Below are 19934 nucleotides of genomic sequence, written 5' to 3'. Positions count from 1 at the left end.
CCTTAATTTCCTAATTTTTTATCAAGACTCTTGGATCTTCCTTGTAATGTATCTAAATTAATTTAAATATAAGCTTTTCTTTTTTATGAACTCCATTGTCTTCCTCTTTAGTGTCTAATTTATAATATTATTCATCACATTGTTTCAAAATTGGACGAGATCGGACGATCGGACCGAAAAACTAGTAACTGTTTAGGCCTCCGGTCCTGGTTATACTGAAAACCGCTAACTCATCGAAACCTATTGAAAAAGTTAGAAAAGTACTGACCCAGGTGGTTGAACCGCTAAACCGTTCGACCCGTGAAATGATTCACGGATTTATAATTTTGAATTTCACTGATTAAAAAAGCAATAAAAGCAAAATAAAAAGACTAACGTGTCCCCGACCCCAATTCATTCATGAGCTAGGATTAGAATGAAAATGAGTTTCGTTCTAACTCTAACCCTTCCCATCTCTGATTTAAAAATTTAAAGAAACAATAAAAGCAAAAAAAAAAAAAAAGTAAAATCCATCGACGACGATTTTTGTGAGCCCAACACCATTTCCACTGACAAGCTTTCTTGCGAGCTCTTTCTTCTCGGGAACATCTCGAAATCGAGCGGGCAGCAAGAATAAGAATCAACCCATCCTTAAACTATTCGCATGTAGTCGGCATTCTAGAAGCGAAGCTTCCCAGCCGCCTGCCTCCTTGTGTGGAAATGCTTTTCATGATCTTTAGCTCTTTCCCACCAGCTCGTTCTCCACTAGGCATCTACGCGTAAAGAAAGTCAGTGAGTGCTTACTAATAGCGAAAGGCTAACATCTCTCCGTCAGAAGGCGAACATCAGGTAACTTCGTGCTTTTATTGTTTTTGCTTCTGGAATCTAGTTTATGTTTTTTTTTTTATGATTTTTGTTTCTCCTTTTGAATTCCTATTGATATTTTTGTGAGCCCAACATTTTTTCTTTTGAATTCGTATGCATTCACGTAAAATTTTTGGGATTCCATACTATTTTACAAAGATTCTCTATTTTAGTACTCTTTGTTTAATTACTTGCATAATTAGCAACAGAGAGTCACATATTCACATTTGCTTAATTAATCTTGCTTCATTATTTTTTTTTTCAATCCTTGCATATTTGCTATGCCAAACAATGATGATAATGATGTTGTTTATGAATGATAAAATCCCTTTTTTATTTTCAATTAATTAATCAAATGGTGCTTATTTGCTTAAATTTAATGCTTCTTGATTCTTATTCTTGATTTTTGTATTATTATTAATTTTTTCTTCTTGATTCATGCATGGATTTATTGAAGTAAGATTACATTGCTTATTTGCTATGTCAAAGAATGATGATGTCAAAGAAATGAAGAATGATAAAATCTCTTTTTATTTTCAATTAATTAATCAAATGATAATTATTTGCTTAAATTAATAGCTTCTTGATTATTAATTTTTGTATTTTCAGAACATCCTAATTTATGTTTTTTTCCGTATTTTTTCTTTATGTTTTGAATTTTTTGTGTTTTTCTGTATTTTTTGTATTTTCTATGTGTTCTGTACTTTATTATTTTTGTATTTAGATAGTTTTGTTTTTCTGTGTTTTATTTAATTTTATGCTTTTTTGTTATTTATAAATAATTTTTATTTGTAATTGATTTATGATGTCATAGGTCAACCGTTAGACCTAACAGTTGAACCGTCGAACCAGAAAATGGACTCCCAACTGGTTATGTTTCTAGGTAGGTTTTAAAAACCATGGTTCATAATATAACTTAAATTTAGCATCACTGACTTTCTTTTTAATTTCCTTTTTTATGATTCTAAATTTTTTTTCTAAATATTTTACATTTTGTTTATTTCCCAATTTTTATAAAATACTTGTTATATTTTGGTTATATTTTTATCATCTTCATTCGACCCCCAAATTTCTTTATCATTGTCGTTTTCTTCTATATTCTTCTAAATGTACTTTTCCTACTTTTTTTATACGTACCATTAGTTTCTTCATCTAAAATCCATTTTCTCCTTTTAAATTTGCCCACCTTAGTCTTGTACACATATTTTCCATTCTATCTTTTATTTTTTAACACACACTTCTACCGGCATTACTCTATCTTTTCATCACACACTTTTAATTTTTACACCGATGTTATCAATTGTATCTCTTGTTTCATTCCTCTTCTCAAACTCAAACTCTCAAGGCATTAGTTATCTTAAAAAACTCAATGCAGTATATCATTAACTTGCATTCTTTTCCCACACGCCCATTTACAAGAATAAGTAGAATAAGTAGCAAATTGCACATTGGTGGTGATACGGGGTTTGGGGAAGAGACGGGTAACCACTAAGCTAGTTTTGACTTGTCGCTATTTGGTGCGAGCTTGAAGGAAAATTCATTCATGTTCAAACGCAGATGATCCGTCCTTGTGGTAGCCCTATACAACGGAAGCCCTTCAAACGTTGGCATTCATGGAGGAGAGGATTGGTTGATGACTTTTGAGTTGTTGCAACTACATTTTGTATTTTCTTCTTCTGCACTTTGGATTGTAGACTTTGGTAGGAATTTCTAAAACCGTGATATGTCTTCATTGGATCGAGATAAAGCTCTTGGAAATAATCGGCGTGAAGATGTCAACTGGCTTTTTTTCCTATCCGGTTCTGAACTTGTAAGTGAAAATTCTATTTCCTACTTTTTTTAATTAATTAATACATTATTTCATTTTCTTTTTTGTAATTTTGCTCGGCTGTTTCTATCTAGAAAACAGATGCAGTAATTGGGCCTATAGTTTTCTAAACATGCACTTGAGGATGGTAGGATCGAATTAATTTATCTTGCCTAGGGAATGGAAAACCCGAACTTTCCCCAACATGAGTCTGCTCATGAGTTGCCAAGTAGAACCAAACTGAATACCCGAAAGGGGATGTACATGAAGAAGTATATATGTTACTGCCTCCATGATTCTGTTATTCAGGTAATTAGAGTAAAGTTTGTTGACTAAGAAAATTGATTTAAGGATCGGTGTAGTTGCCTAAGGCCTGGTTTGATAAGCATGGAAGAGCAGTGTAACATTTTGTCTTTGTCCAAACTCACCGACAACAATCCAATCGAGATTGATAACATGAAAAAGTTCATGGCAATGGAATTTGAAATTAAAGATCTTGGCCATCTCAAATATTTCTTGGGCAGAGAAGTTGGTTAATTGAAGAAGGGTACCTTCACCTCACAATGCAACCATGTGTTAGACCCTTTGAAGGATATTAGCAGAATAGGGGTCAAACCAATTTCCATGCCTTTTGATCAAAATAACAGGATAAGTGCAGACAATAGTGCATTGTTGAAAGATAAGGAGCAATATCAAAGGCTGGTTGGGCACTTATTTATGTATATCATACATGACTAAATATTTCATATGTAATTAGTGTGATTAGCTAATATATGCATCAGCCTAGAGTATCCCATCTTGAAGTGGTTGAGAGGATCCTTAATTGTATCTCAAGGGAGCTCTAGGAAAAGGAATCTTATTTACTAATCATGGTCATTCAAAATTAATAATCCCACATCGATGTAATCTTCAAGTTGATATTAATAAAATCTACTTATACTGATAAAAAAATCAGTCATTTAAAATTGAAAGCATTTAGTGATGTAGATTGGGCAGGATCCCAGATGACAAGCATTCTAATTTTGGCTATTGCACGTTTGTCACATGCAATCTTGGTTCTTAGGGAAACAAGATGAATTTAGTTGTGGCTAGGTTAAGCGTGGAAGCAGAATATAGGTCAATGGTTCCTGGAGTGTCAAAACTACTCTGGTTGAAGGTTCTATTAAAAGATTCAAGAGTTGCATTTGAGCAACTTGTGGTGTGATTATACTGTGATAGTCACACAGCCATAAGCATTACTCACAATCCATTACAACGTGATGGACAAAACATATTGAAATCAATTAACATTTCATATTTGAGAAGGTGGTATTTGGTGAAGTTTGTTTGTCCTTTGTGTGATTTGAAGATCGATTAGCAGATGTTCTCACAAAGGGGTTACCTGGTTCAACATTTACTCTAAGCTCGAGGGGGAGTGTAGGAAGAATGGTTTAGATGAATGTGTTACACATGTACTAATGGAAATATGCAAACACCATGCATGTAATGGAAATATGGAATATAGACAATATTAATCTGCAGAAATCTCAGCCCCTGAATCTTCTTCAACAAGCACACCAATGGGTACCAGTGTCTGGGCATCTGGACTGATTTCCTTCCAATTTCAGAATTCTTCCAACTACTTCTTTATTATGTAAAATGAGCAGGAACAAATAAGGGTGACCATTTGGTTTATTTGGATAAAAACCGAACTGAATAAAATGAAACCAAATTAGGTAATACCAAAATAACTGAACCAAATTTCATTATATATATATTATATAATACTAGTAAATATGCATGTGTGTTGCATGTGGCAATTTCAGATATCATTAATAATTTCAATATCCTTATTCCATTTAAAAAAGGATAAATAATCAAAGCATGGTGCGCTAGTGGATTTAGTTTTTACATTTCATTTTCATCGTTAACAAAGTACTTATTTATCAAAATATTTTTATTTAATATGATATATATAATATTAGAGATGTACACAAATTTTATAGACATTTTTTTTGTGCTTCCAATGTTGTTTATTTCAATATATTTTTTGAGTTTTTTCTATATAATTATGACATCATATGCTGGCCTATTTTACTTGAAAAAAAAAACATTCGCATTTTTGGGTAACTTTAAAATTTTTATTCCATTTACATAATTATTTCTAAAAATGATTCTTGTTTGTCACACTTATTTTTGTTTGATATGATAAGTTTATAATTTCTTAAATATGTCAAAACTTTCTATAACTTTTATTTTTTTGCATTTATATCTATTTTTTAATTTTTATTATTTAATTATGGCATTTGTTGAACCCATTTACCCAAATGATTGAACCATTATGGTGCAAGTCTAGTAGGCTGGACTGAATTTAAGCTTAACCCAAACTAAACCCTATGCATTGGACCTAAAGCTAAAGTCAAGCCTGATCTGTCCAACTTGGGTCAAACCTGCATTGAAATTTGATATACATGGGTTAATTTTCGATATGGGTTTGTTTTGATACACCAAGGTTAATTTTGAATTCCCCTACAACTACCATCAAAGTTGAGTTTGATGAGTCCATTGGTTAGGGGAGTCAAGATTGTGCAAGCCCGATTATTCAGTTGGGTGAGTTCATTTATGTGATTTACATATTCTGTATGTTGGGTGATTGGAAATGATCTAAGACTAGTATTGTCCAACAAGAAAGATACACCCTCAAGCAAGATGAGTGTGTCAAACTGCTATGTTCAAGACAGTAGGAATCCTAGTTGGACTAGGACCTTGGTGGATAGTTACACTAGGATTCTTGTATAAGTCCTTGGGTAATATCAGGATGAGTATTGGAACACTTTTGGTTGAACTGGGACTCCTGATGAAGAATACTAATTGCACTTGGACAAGTCTCCTAGGGTTGTCCTAGAGTATCCTAATTAGACTAGGATCTCAGTACACTCCGGTGGGCATTTGCAGTATTTTGCTTTTAAAGAGTTTTAAAAGGTTACTTATTCATATGTATAGATAATTATTTTGAAAAATATTTTGAAAATTGATTTTTAGAGGTCTCAGTTGAAAAAGAACTCTTGGATAAATCCCATAGGATGGTGATAAGTTTAGACATAACAATTCCTAGTGGTATCCTAATCTGATTCTAACACTATTGTGTAGGAGGACAAAACTAAGTTTTCACTCTGCATGAAAGGGCCATAGTGATCATTTCCATGACCTTAAGGATATAAGTATAAATGTATTGTTGGGCCTCTGCAATTTTAGGACGTCTTTCTGATCCCAACCACTGATTAGAGAGAATGGAATGGTGATTCCAATATAGGAGCAAAGAGGTAGGGTCCCTCTTTCTTAAACCCTAATCATTAGGAGATGAAAACCCTAACGGATTTCACACCCCCTTATTGGCATCACAGGCTCTCTATATAACAATTTAGAGCCCTCAAGATGTGTTGTTCGACCAGCTCTAGGAGAGATAATCATACAAGCTTTAGAGGTTCCCAGTAGACCTAACTTTGAGTGCAAGAGTTGCATTAGTGTGCTTACTAAAAAATGGGGAGCAATGTGACTTTCACTAGGGATTGATTGGCCTTTGGATTATGAATGCTTGAAGATTTTTCAGACTTAATTTTTTATCTCGAATCAAACATGTGGCTAAACAAGAAAAGGTACATTTAATCATGGTTATGAAAACCGGACCTAACTGGATGGTTGGACCGGTTGACCCAGGAACTGGTCATGGGTCCTGGTTCGGATTCGAACCCCAAAACCGTCTAACTCAGGTTTGGACCAGATGGTCGGACCGTTTGACCCAGGAACAGGTGGCCAAAACAGTTCCCTTTCCAGTCTGTCTTTTAAACCCATGCATTTAATTTGATTGAACTGAAATGATCAGAAAAGAAAATTTGGGTCTTCGGTCAAATTGGTTTTATCCTTATTGGTTTTTCCTGCCAGTAGGTAGGCTCCTAGGTGATGCCTTACTTATCGTATAACTAGCTTAGCAGATGTCTAAACAAGCATTTAAAATGATAGGTTCATTGTTGTTGGCTTCGAATTTATGCCATCTATTATATCTTCCATTAGAGTAATATAAAATAATCAGTAAGGCTCTACCATATTGTACACAGATCCCTTCTTACATCCTTATTCATATTATGTCTGCATGTGTACTATTGGGTAGTTGAAGAATCCAAAGGTAAATATGACTATACCATTCTCTGTCGATATGGATTGACAATTAAATGTTTTACCAAAAAAATAGTGATTAATTTCTACATGAATTCAGATTTAGTTATTTATTGGTGTCAAGGTTTTTTAAAGAAAAATCTCCCATGTACTCCTAAATATCTTAACTTTTGGGTAGTTGAAGAATATATAGAGAGAGATGACTATTGCCCTTCTCAGTCCACATGGATTTATACTTATTTTATGAAAACGTTTGGTGATTATTTTCTACATTTATTCAGATTTAGTTATTTATTGGTGCTATTAGTTGTTTAAAGAAAAATCTCCCTTGTACTGCACTGCTAAGTATCTCCACTTTTGGATAGTTGAAGAATCTATAGAGAGATGATAATTGCCCTTCTCAGCCCCAAAAAAAAATTTGGTGACTATATTTCTACATTAATTTTCATTTGAGTTATTTATTGGTGTTGTCAGTTGCTTTAAAAAAGAAAACTACTTTTGTACTGCTGAATATTCTAACTTTGTTGTTGCTTGAGTAGGATTTAGATTTTATGCATTGCAGTAGCTAGTATTTAACTTTGTTTTCTCGGGGCATTTGCTTAGGGTTCATTTTAATTGAATATCTCAAAGGACAATTTCAGAAATCATCAGTTGTTTCAGCCATGAATGACTCTTCAACATTTTTAGATGATTGCAATTTATCAAGAGATCTCAAGGGCAGCCCCAGCTGTATGAGTAGAGAAGAAATAGTAGGATTGGTTAATGTCATTTCAAGGAAAAAAACAAAAGAAAGGCAAGCACAAGCTGTATTTATTTGGATCACTAAGATATCTCTCTTTCTCTCTCTCACTCTCTTACATTGCTGAGGTGGTGTATCCATGCATTTTATACTGTTTGGTGGTGTTCAGTAATGTCTTTTTTTCAAGCCTTGATTGTGGGATGGTTTTATTGGTTTTCGTCACTTAAAACTAGGCTCTTTTTTATTGTTTTTTGGGGTTATCTATCTTTATTCTTTTTTTTTTTTTGATAAATAGTTCTATGCATTTCAATGAAGAGATAAAACACCATGCTGCAAACAACAAATGGCAGCAGGCCTAAGTACATGAAAGCTTTTCACGACAAAGCCTCAATATAACAAAGATAAGCAATAAGAAAATTTTACAAAACACACCGGCCCTGGCCAACCCCAATTAAGAGACTCATTCCCTACCCCAGCCCTTGCCAATGAATATGCCATCATATTATGCACTTTTAGAGCCCCATTTAAATGAGATGTTCAATGTAGCACCTAGGATTTGGCCAGGCTCACCAATAGCCTGAACTTCCATGGAAGTTGTTCATGTGTCTACTGTTTGGAGGGATGGAAATCTGATCAAATATGGCAAAACCTGTTACAGTTGCTGGCCAAATTTAAAAAAAAAAAAATCCAACCCAACTTGAGAACCGGTTTCTCAGTATTTTGACATATGGAATTTTTTAATTGATCTTGCGTTGAATTGGACGAGATTTGAAACTAAATTATAACTAATCATACATAATATGGAGACCACAGTATGTAGCTCCTAGAGTGGTAGTTCATGCCCAATGTCAAACCCAAATCGGCCTCCAATTGAAGATGGCAGTGTCAAGGGTGAAGCTGATTCAGCAATGCCTTTGTTGCAAAATTGATCTCCAATCTGGCTTGGACTTGTTGTAGCAGTGTGAGCTTGATTGTATTTCATGTTTTTCCTAAAAATAAACAAAGGACTGATGAATTTCAGCCCCTGCCACAATTGGTTCAAGCTAGGGTTTGTTGGCTGCAAAGGGAGAAGAGAAGAGAACAAGAAGGTGGAGGGAATAGACTGAATTGTCCCTCCTCTCTTACCCTTATATAGAGCACTCTTCTAATCTTATTAGGAGCTGATCCAAATCAGATTTGGATCAAAACTCATCCTTAATTAGATTCGCATTATCTTCTTAAGAGAATGAATGATCTATGCCCAAACCCATACCACATGATAACTTAAGTTGTCATGTGATTACTTAACTAATTATGTTAGTAATGGGCTTACTAGGCCCATTTTCTTTAATAGCTCACTAAGTTAGGCATCGCAAGGCCACATAGGCATGAGCATTGTATGGTGTGGGCACCATAGAGGTCTTACACAAGCCCACATGGGTTCAACCCATCTCTAGAAAGAGATAGGCCGAACACACTGCACAAAGGAAATGAACCCCTAAGCCAAACACATTGGGCTCAGTTTGGGCCCATTACTTATGTCTAAGTAATCCTTGGGTTTAACCACCTTATGAGGCCCAAGTATGATAAACTCGCGTGAGATTAATCACATCAGGTATTTCAGCCCTTCAATGGTCTCTTGCCCTTAAGCTTTCAGCCCAACTTCACCATTTGTTATTCTAAAGGGATCTATTGTTATTGAATCACATTCTTTATAATTGAAGAATTTGTCACTATAGACCATCCTATAAAAATGTTATCAACTGAATAGTCTTTGAATAACTCAATCAATTTCAACTAATGTATGACCTTAATAGCTATGCAATCAATTACCTGCTCCTTGGATCTTTCAATCCCTTGAAAAATTTTATTATTCCTTTCTTCCCAAATTGACCAAAGGATAGTTGCTTTTGTGATTCTCCACATTACTCTTTAAGCTTTATTGACAACACCTTAGCCACTATGTTGTACAAACTTGTAGTAAAAGACTTGTAAGCCCAAATTCATATGTGAAAGTAACACCATTACACTTATGAACCAATGACACAATGTAGCATTCATCCCTTCCCCACTTTTCCTCTTCCAAAAAATTCTTCAAAAGCTCCCTTTAAACCTTCTTTGATGATCTACCAACACTCGTAATAAAATGACATAGTGAAACCATCCAGCCAAAGGGCCTTATCCCCATTCATTCCCATCACTGCCCTTTATTTCCTACATGGAGAAAGGTTTCTCAAGGTCTTTAGCCAACTCCTGTGATATTATGGCCCATTGCACCCCTTGTGATGGTCTATATTTAGGTGTTAATTTCTTTTTAATAGAAATTTAGGTTTTATATGTCTTGTACAGAGCAACCTTATGCATGCCCCAAAATGTCTTTAGCAATGTCTAGTATCATGAGTTTAATGATGATTTAGATTTTGTAGGACTGCTCGGCTGAATGACCTTAGTCAGTTAGTTGTTACATCCTTTATTTTCATGTTAATGGGCCTCTCACTTGTAAGTCTGTTAATACTTTTATTACATTCTTTTGTACAGCCGCCCTATTAAGGGCATCTTGGTCATTTATGTAATCACTTGAGATTTCCCATCTTTCCTTCTTTTGCTTTGATTTTCTTTATTTCTTGCTGTTATTTCTCTTGAATAAACTCCTACTTGTTTTTTTCTTCTTGGTACCAAAGCAACCCTACTAATGGATACAATGGTTTGGAAAAGAACAAAAGATTCTAAAACATATAGGAAACCGATGGAGAGAAATAGGGCTTTTGAGTTCTTGGTACAACTCAACCTTGAGTATGATATTACTGGCAAAATATTCTAGCCAATGATGATTTAACTTTGCTGCACACATATGCTATGGTTAGTAGTGATGAGAGTAGGAGGTAGGTACAGATTAGGGGGCATCACATTTTGATCACTTTGCTAATGTTGGAATGAAACCTAAGGCAATTGAGGAGAAAAAGAAGATTGTGTTTAAATATTGTAAGAAGCCATAACACACTGAAGATACTTGTTGGAAGTTAAATATGCATCTTTTTCTAACCTGATTTAGAAATCAAGATAATGATAAGATTGGAAATGGGAAAGGTGGGAATGCTAATGCAGCCATAGCTCCAAATAGTGAGAAGAGGTCCAGTGACGAGAAAATTATTGCTAGCAGTGATGGCAAAATTGAAAATTATGGAAGGTTGATTAAAACACAATTGTAACTATTAGCTCTTTAGGCACATCAACTTCCCCTACTTTTGCAAACTCAAATATTCGCACCTCTATCAACCATGTAATTGTCTCAGGTAACCATAGGATCCCATGGATTATTAATTTTGGTGTTTTTGATCATATGACTAGTGTCTTTAACCTTTTTACTACTTATTAGTTATCTTTTGGCCATGATAAGATTACCCTAGCTAATGGCTATCTTTCCCCTGTTTCTAACAAGGGAGACATTAAAACCTCAAATTGCCTTATCCTCATCTTTGCTCTTCATGTCCATAAACTAAGCATTAACTTTTTGTTTGTTAGTAGCTTGATTAAATATCTAAGTTGTCACATAATCTTTTTCCCTTCCTATTGTATTTTTCAAGACCTATAATCATGGAAGGTGATTGGGAGTGGCCATGAGGCAAATGGGGTCTACCTTTTGAATGCTACTAAACAAAGCCAAGGACTACATTTGAAAATTGTTTTGGGTCTACTTCAGAATCCATTAATCACATTATGTTATGTTATTTCTGCTTAGGCCATTTGTCTTTTTCTTCATCGAGTTGTTTATTCCCTAACTTGTTTAAAGGAATAAGTGTGTCAAGTCTTCATTGTGAGTCTTGTGAATTCTCAAATCATTGTGAAAACACTTATCCATTGATCAATAAAGGGTCTACTTTTTCTTTTTACATTGTGCACTTTGATGTGTAGAGGCTTTACCTACCTTCTATGCGTGAATATTGATATTACATTTTATTTATTGATTTTTCACTGTACACTTGGGATATAATTGTTGTGCTTTCGTGATGAAGTCCCCAAGATCGTGAAACAGGTTCAAGGATTTGTTCCCACCCAATTTAATACTTATATCAAAATATTTTGATTAGATAGTGTTAAGGAATATTTTGACAAGTCTTTTTTTTTTCTTATCTTGCAAAGTTTGGGGTTATTCACCAGGGTTTCTGTGTTTATACTTCGTAACAAAATGGAGTGGCTGAATAGAAAAACCGTCATGGTGTCAAAGTGGCCAGAAATTTATTTCTTCCTTTTGCGTCCCTATAAAATTTTGGATGGTTGATATTATTACTGCTATGTATCTCATCTCATTACAAAGTCTTGGGTTTGAAATCTCCTTTCAGCCTTCTTTTCCTCAACACATATTTTCTCCTTTCATCTATGTGTCTTTCATTGTACTTGTTATGTTCATATTCCCAATTCTCAATGACACAAATCTGAATTAAAAGCTCACGGATGCATATTCCCTGGGTATGTGGTATGCCTCCACACATAAGAGATATTGTTGTTTTGATTTCATTAGTGGCACTTGTTTTCCTCCATGGATGTCACTTTCACTAAGTCTATTCCTTTCTATAGTATTTCTTCTCAGTGGAGCAGTCTGTTGAATTGTTTGATCTCCCCCTTCCAGTCCCGATTGTCTACATGTGAAGTTCCTCTTAGTGGATTATCTTCTCCTCCCACTACGATTTCCACTCCTGTTCCTGCTCCTCCTCCTCCTCCTCCTTCCTTTGTTATTCCTACTATTTTTCAGAGGTGGTACACTAGTACCAATGGCAGAAATCCAAGAATGAGCAGGCATCAAGGCAAGGCTAGGTGACAAGGGGGCACATGGCAATAGATTTAAGTAAAAACATATATCCTAAGAATGTTCCCTAGGTTCCATTACCATATTTCCTTAATAATTATCGATAATCTTCATAAGAAAAGTATAAACATCTTGTTAAAGAATAGAAAATCAACATGTGAAGTTCCTCTTGGTGGGCCATCTTCTCCTCCCATTATCATTTCCACTCCTGCTCCTGCAACTCCTCCTCCTCCTTCCATTGTTACTTCTACTATTATTTAGAGGTGTACACTGGTACCAATGGCAGAAATCCAAGAATGAGCAGGCATGGTTTTCAAGGTATCAAGGCAAGGCCATGTGACAAGGGGGCACCTAGGCAATAGATTTAAGTAAAAAACATACATACTAAGATAGTTCCCTAAGTTCCATAACCATATTTCCTTAATAATTATCCATAATCTTCATAAAAAAAAAGTATAAATTTCATGTTAAAGTATTGAAATCAACATGTTCATGAGAAGAAAAAGAAGAAAGAAAAGAAAATTCAAAAAAAATATAGGGGTTGAACTACTACTCTTGTTATAATAAAAGAAGAAAAGAAAAGCTGGAAAAAGAAGAAGAAAATGTGTTGATTAGACAAAATTTCAAGTTCTTCCATCTTGGATCAGGTGTTGAAGTCTTTGAGGGTTCAAAACAGAATGTTTCTGTTGATTAAACACTAAAAATAAGAAAATAAAAAAAAGAAATAAGTATATAAGCACACGAAATGAACATTTTAGTTTAGATGGGCCCAGGGACCACTTAGGGTAAGTGTTGGGCCCATAGAGCCCATTCGATGGGTTTCTGGGGGTGCATTGTCTTTAACAGTGTATTCGACCAGGCCTTGTAACAAAGGCTGGGCCGAACCCATGTGGCTGATATGTAGATCAATGCTTGCGTCCCATGCCATACAAGGAAGCCCAACTGGGCAGCAATTAGGAAGGTTAAGTGAGCATATAAGCTTAATGGGCCTAAAACCCATTTCGAACTGGGCTATTTATTTAGTTAATTAAATGGGCGAATTTTGAGATGGATTAGCAGATAGGATAGGGTCTTAATCCTATCCACTCAGAAAGTCCAGATCTGAATGTGATTCAGGTCTAGAAACCTCCTAATAGGATTAGGAGAAAGCTAATCTAATCTGCAGATAAGATAAGGGTTTATCCTTATCACTAGAAGAGAAGGCTGATCCAAATATGATTTGGATAAGCAACTCCTAATGGGATTAAAAGCTGATCTTTTAAGTTAACAAAAGAAGGAGGGGGCGGCAGCCTTTAGGAGATATACATCAGATCCTCTTTAGTGCTGAAATCAAGAAGAGAGAATTCTGCACCCTGCGAATACACTCTTGCCGCCTCCCTATTCTTGCCGCCCTGTTTGCCAGCTCGATCTCCAGTTGTGGGAGAAGTCAAGATTGGATCTTGACATCAGTTCTTTGAGAAAGGATTGAAAAGGAAGCTGTACTCACGTACCATTCTACTGATTCTTGCGAATGACAGAGTTCTTGGGGAAGAACACTACTGATTATGCTCCATCCTGCACTGCGCCATCTTCAGTGGGAGCAGTCTTTGGATCATTCCTTGAGCATGAACACCTTCGTTGGGAGATATTACTTCTCCGTATCAGGTATAATTCTCTCATATTCCTTTTGGTTCAGATCTGGTTCAGTTTAAGGTTCAAGAATGATCCTTGAAAATATGATTTTCTAAATAGAGAATGTGATTCCCGGTTGAAGGGAGAGAAAAATTTTTGAAATTCGCCCCCTTATTCCGCAATCTTTGGGCGTCCATGGGATGGATCTCTCATCCCTTCAGTATTAGCATCTTTTTATGTGCATTGGACCTACATTGGTTCTTTATTTTTTGGAGCAGAAACATCATCATGATCTAGATAGAGAAGCCTCTAGTCATTGAAACCAGTTGGGATCACTAATTATATCCTCTCCTTCCTTGCTTTGGTACCTCTTTTAACCATCTTAGGTGTTTTCTTTGTTGTGTTGTTCTTAGATTATTATTACTTGTACACAGAGATGAGAACTTCATAATTTCTTGACATATTATTGAATTTTGGCGTATATATGTTTATGTACATCATCATAAATTATAAATTTAAATTTTGTTGACTAGCTACATAGTTGAATTTCTATGCAGAGATACATGGAACACTGTTATTTTGTTCAATTAGTGTTTTACTTTATTTATCTGATACCCTAATATATGAAGTAGCGCATATACAAGAAATGATACAAAGAGGCTCTTTTTCCTTTATGAATAATAGCACTATAAGGGGAAAATATCCTGATTCTATCGTTTCCTATTCATAAACTTTCTTGCTTGTGTTTTTCCTTTCCTTGGTTCTTCCTTCTTCCTTTCTTCTATTTACCCTTATTAGTATAAAGCTACTGGATAGCACATTGATGCAGGATGTAAAGGAGTCAATATTCAAAGTTTTTGTGAGCTATTTGGGGCTCAATTCATAATAGATGGAAAGCTGTCCCAGGATCACCACTTAATTTGTCAAAAAAAAAATCCCCACTTAACTTGCGGTCTAAATTCATGGACAACTACACTTTATTTTGGTGTCATTAGCTAAGTCATTAAGTTTCTTATTTACCAATGTAACAAGACAATGATTATGCTATTCGGACATTAATTAGGAAAGTTTTCTGCAATTTATAGAGTCAACTAATCTGTGACAGGATTCTATCTTTAGGTCATTTGTGCTTCTGAATTTATTTTGGTAGGCATTAGTGTTAAAATTTACATCATAAACGATTCCTGCCAAACTTGTAATGAGTAAGAAAGTCAAATTCTAGTTCTCCTTTATCGTGAAAAGTTCATTTTTGAAGTTATTTCTTTGGGTTGGGGAAAATGTTAATATAAGATTCATAATATTGATAAAAAGAAAATGACAGGATTGAGAATGAAAATTTTTGGTCGCTTCTTTTCCATAGGTTTGATGCTTAAATTAAAATTTTTTGGTGCACTCCATTAGATTATGCACTTAGATGCTGTTTGGTAAGTCTTTTTTTAGAGATCTTTTGGAAGATCTGACAGTTAAAAGATGTAGTGGGCTTTTATATAAAGATCTTGGCACCCCATGAACCATTTGGTTGAAAGCATGTCTTATTGTGCAAAGGCAAAACAGAAAAAATGTGAGAAGCTTCTTTTCTAATTTCCTGAAATAAGTTTGAATTTAATTTCTCCTGTTTTTTTGGGGTGGAGTCTGCGGCTAAATTTTCCCCCAACAAAACAGGAAAAGACAATCACAGATTATTGGGCTTCTAAACAGTCGACAGCCAATGCAAAAAAGTACACCAAACGTGACATTGATTTTAGGTCTGAGGTATCTAATTGTTTTTTTAATATTTTCATTATTTGTGATTGTGAAAGAGTTTGGAGAAGCTTAATATTGAACTATCCACTGAAGCTCCTTGTCATTTTTGTTGAGAACCAATACTTTTCTTTTTCTTTTTTTTCCTTTTTGGTTTATTGTTGAGACCATTTCCGGTACCCTTGTATGGAAAAAATCCAACGGCACTCTGCATTTTGCAATTTTATCACTACGCGTAGACGATGGAAGATTGAACTATTGAAATTTTAAAGTTCAAAATTTGTTCCACACAGAAAATCTTAGCTCGCCTCGACTCAAGAAAGATTTAAGGGGAGAATTATGTGTGGATACACCCATTATTGGGATGTATTGGAGGGGTCCTGGAACGATACGTATCGGCTGATATGGGCCGTACATGTCAATACTTTGAACCTTGCTTGGGATAACAAAGTCATGCAGGCTTTAGTCTAAGAATGCCTGCTCTGTTGTTCGCTGAAGTATGGATCTCTATTCTACGAATTATTCCCCCTCTTAAGAAGTCCCCCAGGTGTAAGCATGGTTTCTAAACCGTCATTGACCTAGACGGTCAGACCGTTTGGCCTAGAAACCGTTCAAACAATTGGTTTTGTTTCACCTCTGATTCGGTCTTTTGTCAAAAACAGTTGACTTGGTCAATGACCCATTAACTCAAGAAGCCAAATCGTCAATTCATTCGACCTAAACAACAAATTTTAAATACTTTTTAATTTCATTATTTTTATTTTTTATTTTTTAAACTATAATGAACCATCTATGTGGACTGAATGGTCAAAACACTGACCCGAAAAACCAGTGGCCAAAGTTGTTCCAGTTCCGGGTCGATTTTTAAAACATTGGATACAGTACTGAGGCCCCGCCCATCATGTTGCACCCTTCCCCCTCCTTTGATGGATTTAAGTGAATCAGTGAATGTGATGCCAGTGTCCAGGCATATAGTAAGGTCGGTTTGTCTTCTTCGAGATAGCTTTGGAGCCCACTTATTAGTTCGTGGAACCAAATCCACGTACGGTGGTGTGATTCAGTTAAAATAGCAGAGTTTATGGCCATTGCCTTCAGAATGGAGACTGAAGTTGCGTCCTATCAGGATAATAGGATCATAGTGGAAATTGAGTCAGGCTCAACAGAGTGCTTTCAGGACATTAACATCTCGGGAAAGCTTTGTGTTGGCTATGGGCTTCCAACACCTTGACTCAGTAGTTCTCATCAGTCCCCCATAAGGAGGCGCCCAACAACGTCCCGCAGCACATTCCAACAATGTATTGGAAAATCTTTTGGTGATGTTTTATCATTTTTTGTATTTATTATCAAGAGATATTTTCAATACACGGCTGAGATAAGCTGTGGGACTTTGTGGGGTGCTCCTTATGGGGGACTGATGTGAATTCTTGTCTCAGGTCCAATTTAATCACACAAAGGGGTCAGTGAACTTGGTGACCCATGCAGTATGCATTTGGCACCGAGCGTTTACAAGCATTATCTTTTACAAACTTGTGCCACTCAGAAAAATAAAAAAACAAAAACAGAAACGCTAATTAACTGTGTTTAGTGATCCGTTTTTCAAAAGGAGGTGTTCCTTGAATGGTTAATGATCGCCTACTTGAATCACTAAGATGATGTGGCATATTAAAATTTGAAAAAGCTGACACTTTTTTTTTGAAATGATATATATTGTTATTATTATATTATAATAATAAGCCAAAATGTTTTAAATGTCCAATCAGCCTGGATCTCTATCAAGTTTTTCAAAATAAGAAAGAAAGGTGAAACCAAACAATTGTAAAATGAAGCCTACGATTCCAAACACCCACGTACTTCCATTCTCAACACCCTTGGATTCGTTCTCATCTCGTGGGTGATACCCTCCATAAGTTTAAATGAATTTTTGCATTTTACCAAAAAAAAAACACCATACAACTTGTGGATCTGGTTTTCGAACTGTTGTTGACTTGGACGGTCGAACCATTCGGCCTGGGAACTGTCCAGGCAACCGGTTCCGTTTACCCCAAACCCGGTCCCTGATAAAAAACTGTTGAATCGGTCAATGACCCTTTGACCCATGTGATCGAACTGTTGATATGTTCAACAGATTTTGGCCATTTTCTGTTTTTAGTTTTTTTAATTTTTGTTGTCAAAATGCACCATCCATTCGAATCGGACCATCAAATCATCGACCCAAAAACCGATGACCAGAACAGTTTCATTTCTAGGTCATTTTTTAAAATCATGCTTGTAGATTAAATTTGAGGGGTCAAAACATGCCACATTTGGCTTAATATTTATGTTGTAGGACATGTTATCAAATTAACTATCCAACAAGATTAATATTGGTATCATGTATCATATTGAGAAGCTTAGATATGGATACAATTACGGATATATTTTGGATACACATGAACATACTGAAAAAAATATGAATATACTTAAATACATTAGGGAAACCCTTATAAATCCTAAGCCAACAGTTCAGACTACCGCCTTGTGTAACAAGTGATGTTGGGAAAAATTAAGACAACAGTCATATAGGACCAAAGTTGCGCGGTTCAAACTGTTGTCTAAAGAAGTTGGTCATTATTGCCAAGATCTAAGGTCGTACTCAAACACCGCTTTTAATAGCGCTAAGCCATGGTTCCAATAGACCATTGTGTTAATGAAGTTTGAACCGTCTTGGACTGGTCACCAAAGGCAAGGATCTAAAACATATAAATATCATGGAACAACTTACTATTAATATATCAAACAATGTTTGAGCTTCCAATCTACTAAAAATTCATTAATGCAAAATACATGAAAATGTTGTTAAATCAACGAGTTTGATGGATCGTTGATAAATCCATTTTATAATTCTCTCTTACCATGAAAACAATTTAGAATAAATAAATTAAATTATTTTTCTAATATTTGATTATTCCTAAAAATTTATGAAAACTTTCATTTTGACATAAAATTTTCTTTAATCATCGAGTATAATATTGATGGATTCATATCATTGTTCTTTCCAATAATGAAAATCATTTATAACATATAAAAATTGATTTTTTATATGCTTTTTTTTAATATTTCCAATTGTTTTTTTTTTTTAATCTATAGATCTAACAAGTTTGGACCACCGGTAGGAGTGATAATGGGTTGGGCCGGGCTTCACACCTATGATAAGAATTAAAGTCTAGGCCCCAACTATAGACCAAAAATATGATCTCAGCCCTAGGGCTATACAAGGCTAGGCTTGGCAAGGTCCACATTTGAACCTATAAGATTAGATGGTCGAATAGGCTCTTCTGTAATAAGCAAGGGAATAAAGACATCACTAGATTCAGAGGGAAGAGAAATAGAAGAAGGTTCATGTCCAGAGAAATAAGGTAAACTGTCAAAAAATGTAACATTTAAAGCAACAAAAGCGTTTCGTAAAATAGGATCATAGCATTTGTAACTTTTTTTAGTACAAGAGTAACTAAGAAAAACACATCTATCATGGCCTGAACCCAATTTGTAAACAAAACACACACAAACTAAACACATGAGGAGGAAGAGAGAAAGGCAAGGTGGAAGGAAACAAGATAGAGAAAGGTGACTCACCATTAAGACTGAAGAAGGCATGCGGTTTATGAGAAAACAAGATGTGAGAACTACATCACTTCAATAGATTTTAGGAACTAACATTTGAATCAACAAGGCCTGAGCAATTTTAGTTACATGTGATTTTTTCTCTCAACCACACCATTTTGGTGAGGAATGTGTCATCTTATAATGGATTTAGATATTTTGTAACATTTATTAATAACTATTCAAGAATGACATGAATTTACTTAATGAAAAATCGTTTAGAATTGTTCTCTACTTGTCTTTCGTTTCATGTTGAGATAAGGAATGAATTTGGTGTATGCATCAAAGCATTTCATTTAGATAATGCCAACAAATACTTTCATAATAATTCCAAATCTTATTTTGACTCTTATATTATACATCAGTCCTCAAGTCCACATGACTAAGGAGCCAATCATGTGGTTTCAATCTCCAGAATCAATTACCTAAGGTGAAGGTGAAGAACTAAAAGCAAGATAACCAGTACCTAACTTCACAAATGTAGTAGTGGCAGAACTAGAAGAGGTAGACTAGCAAAACTTTTCATACTCCTCACGTGAGATAGAGATTGTCTTTATCCTTACAAATATTGGAAATTGAGCATCTTCAATCACACTAAGACTCCCAGATAGAGATTGTCT

At 35.1% G+C, this 19934-nt stretch overlaps 1 long non-coding RNA gene across 1 annotated transcript; it reads left to right on the top strand.

Moving 5' to 3' along the window:
- Positions 1-395: 395 nt before the first annotated feature.
- Positions 396-7793, top strand: LOC148846304 (uncharacterized). Its single transcript, XR_016102581.1, has 3 exons — positions 396-828; positions 2401-2653; positions 7406-7793. It is a non-coding gene; the product is annotated as an uncharacterized LOC148846304 (long non-coding RNA).
- Positions 7794-19934: the final 12141 nt, after the last annotated feature.

Source organism: Nelumbo lutea, chromosome 7, assembly GCF_056320005.1.
Source record: "Nelumbo lutea isolate HS-2025 chromosome 7, American lotus-T2T, whole genome shotgun sequence".
NCBI classification, from domain to species: Eukaryota; Viridiplantae; Streptophyta; class Magnoliopsida; order Proteales; family Nelumbonaceae; genus Nelumbo; species Nelumbo lutea.
This window is presented reverse-complemented; position numbering and strand designations above follow the sequence as displayed.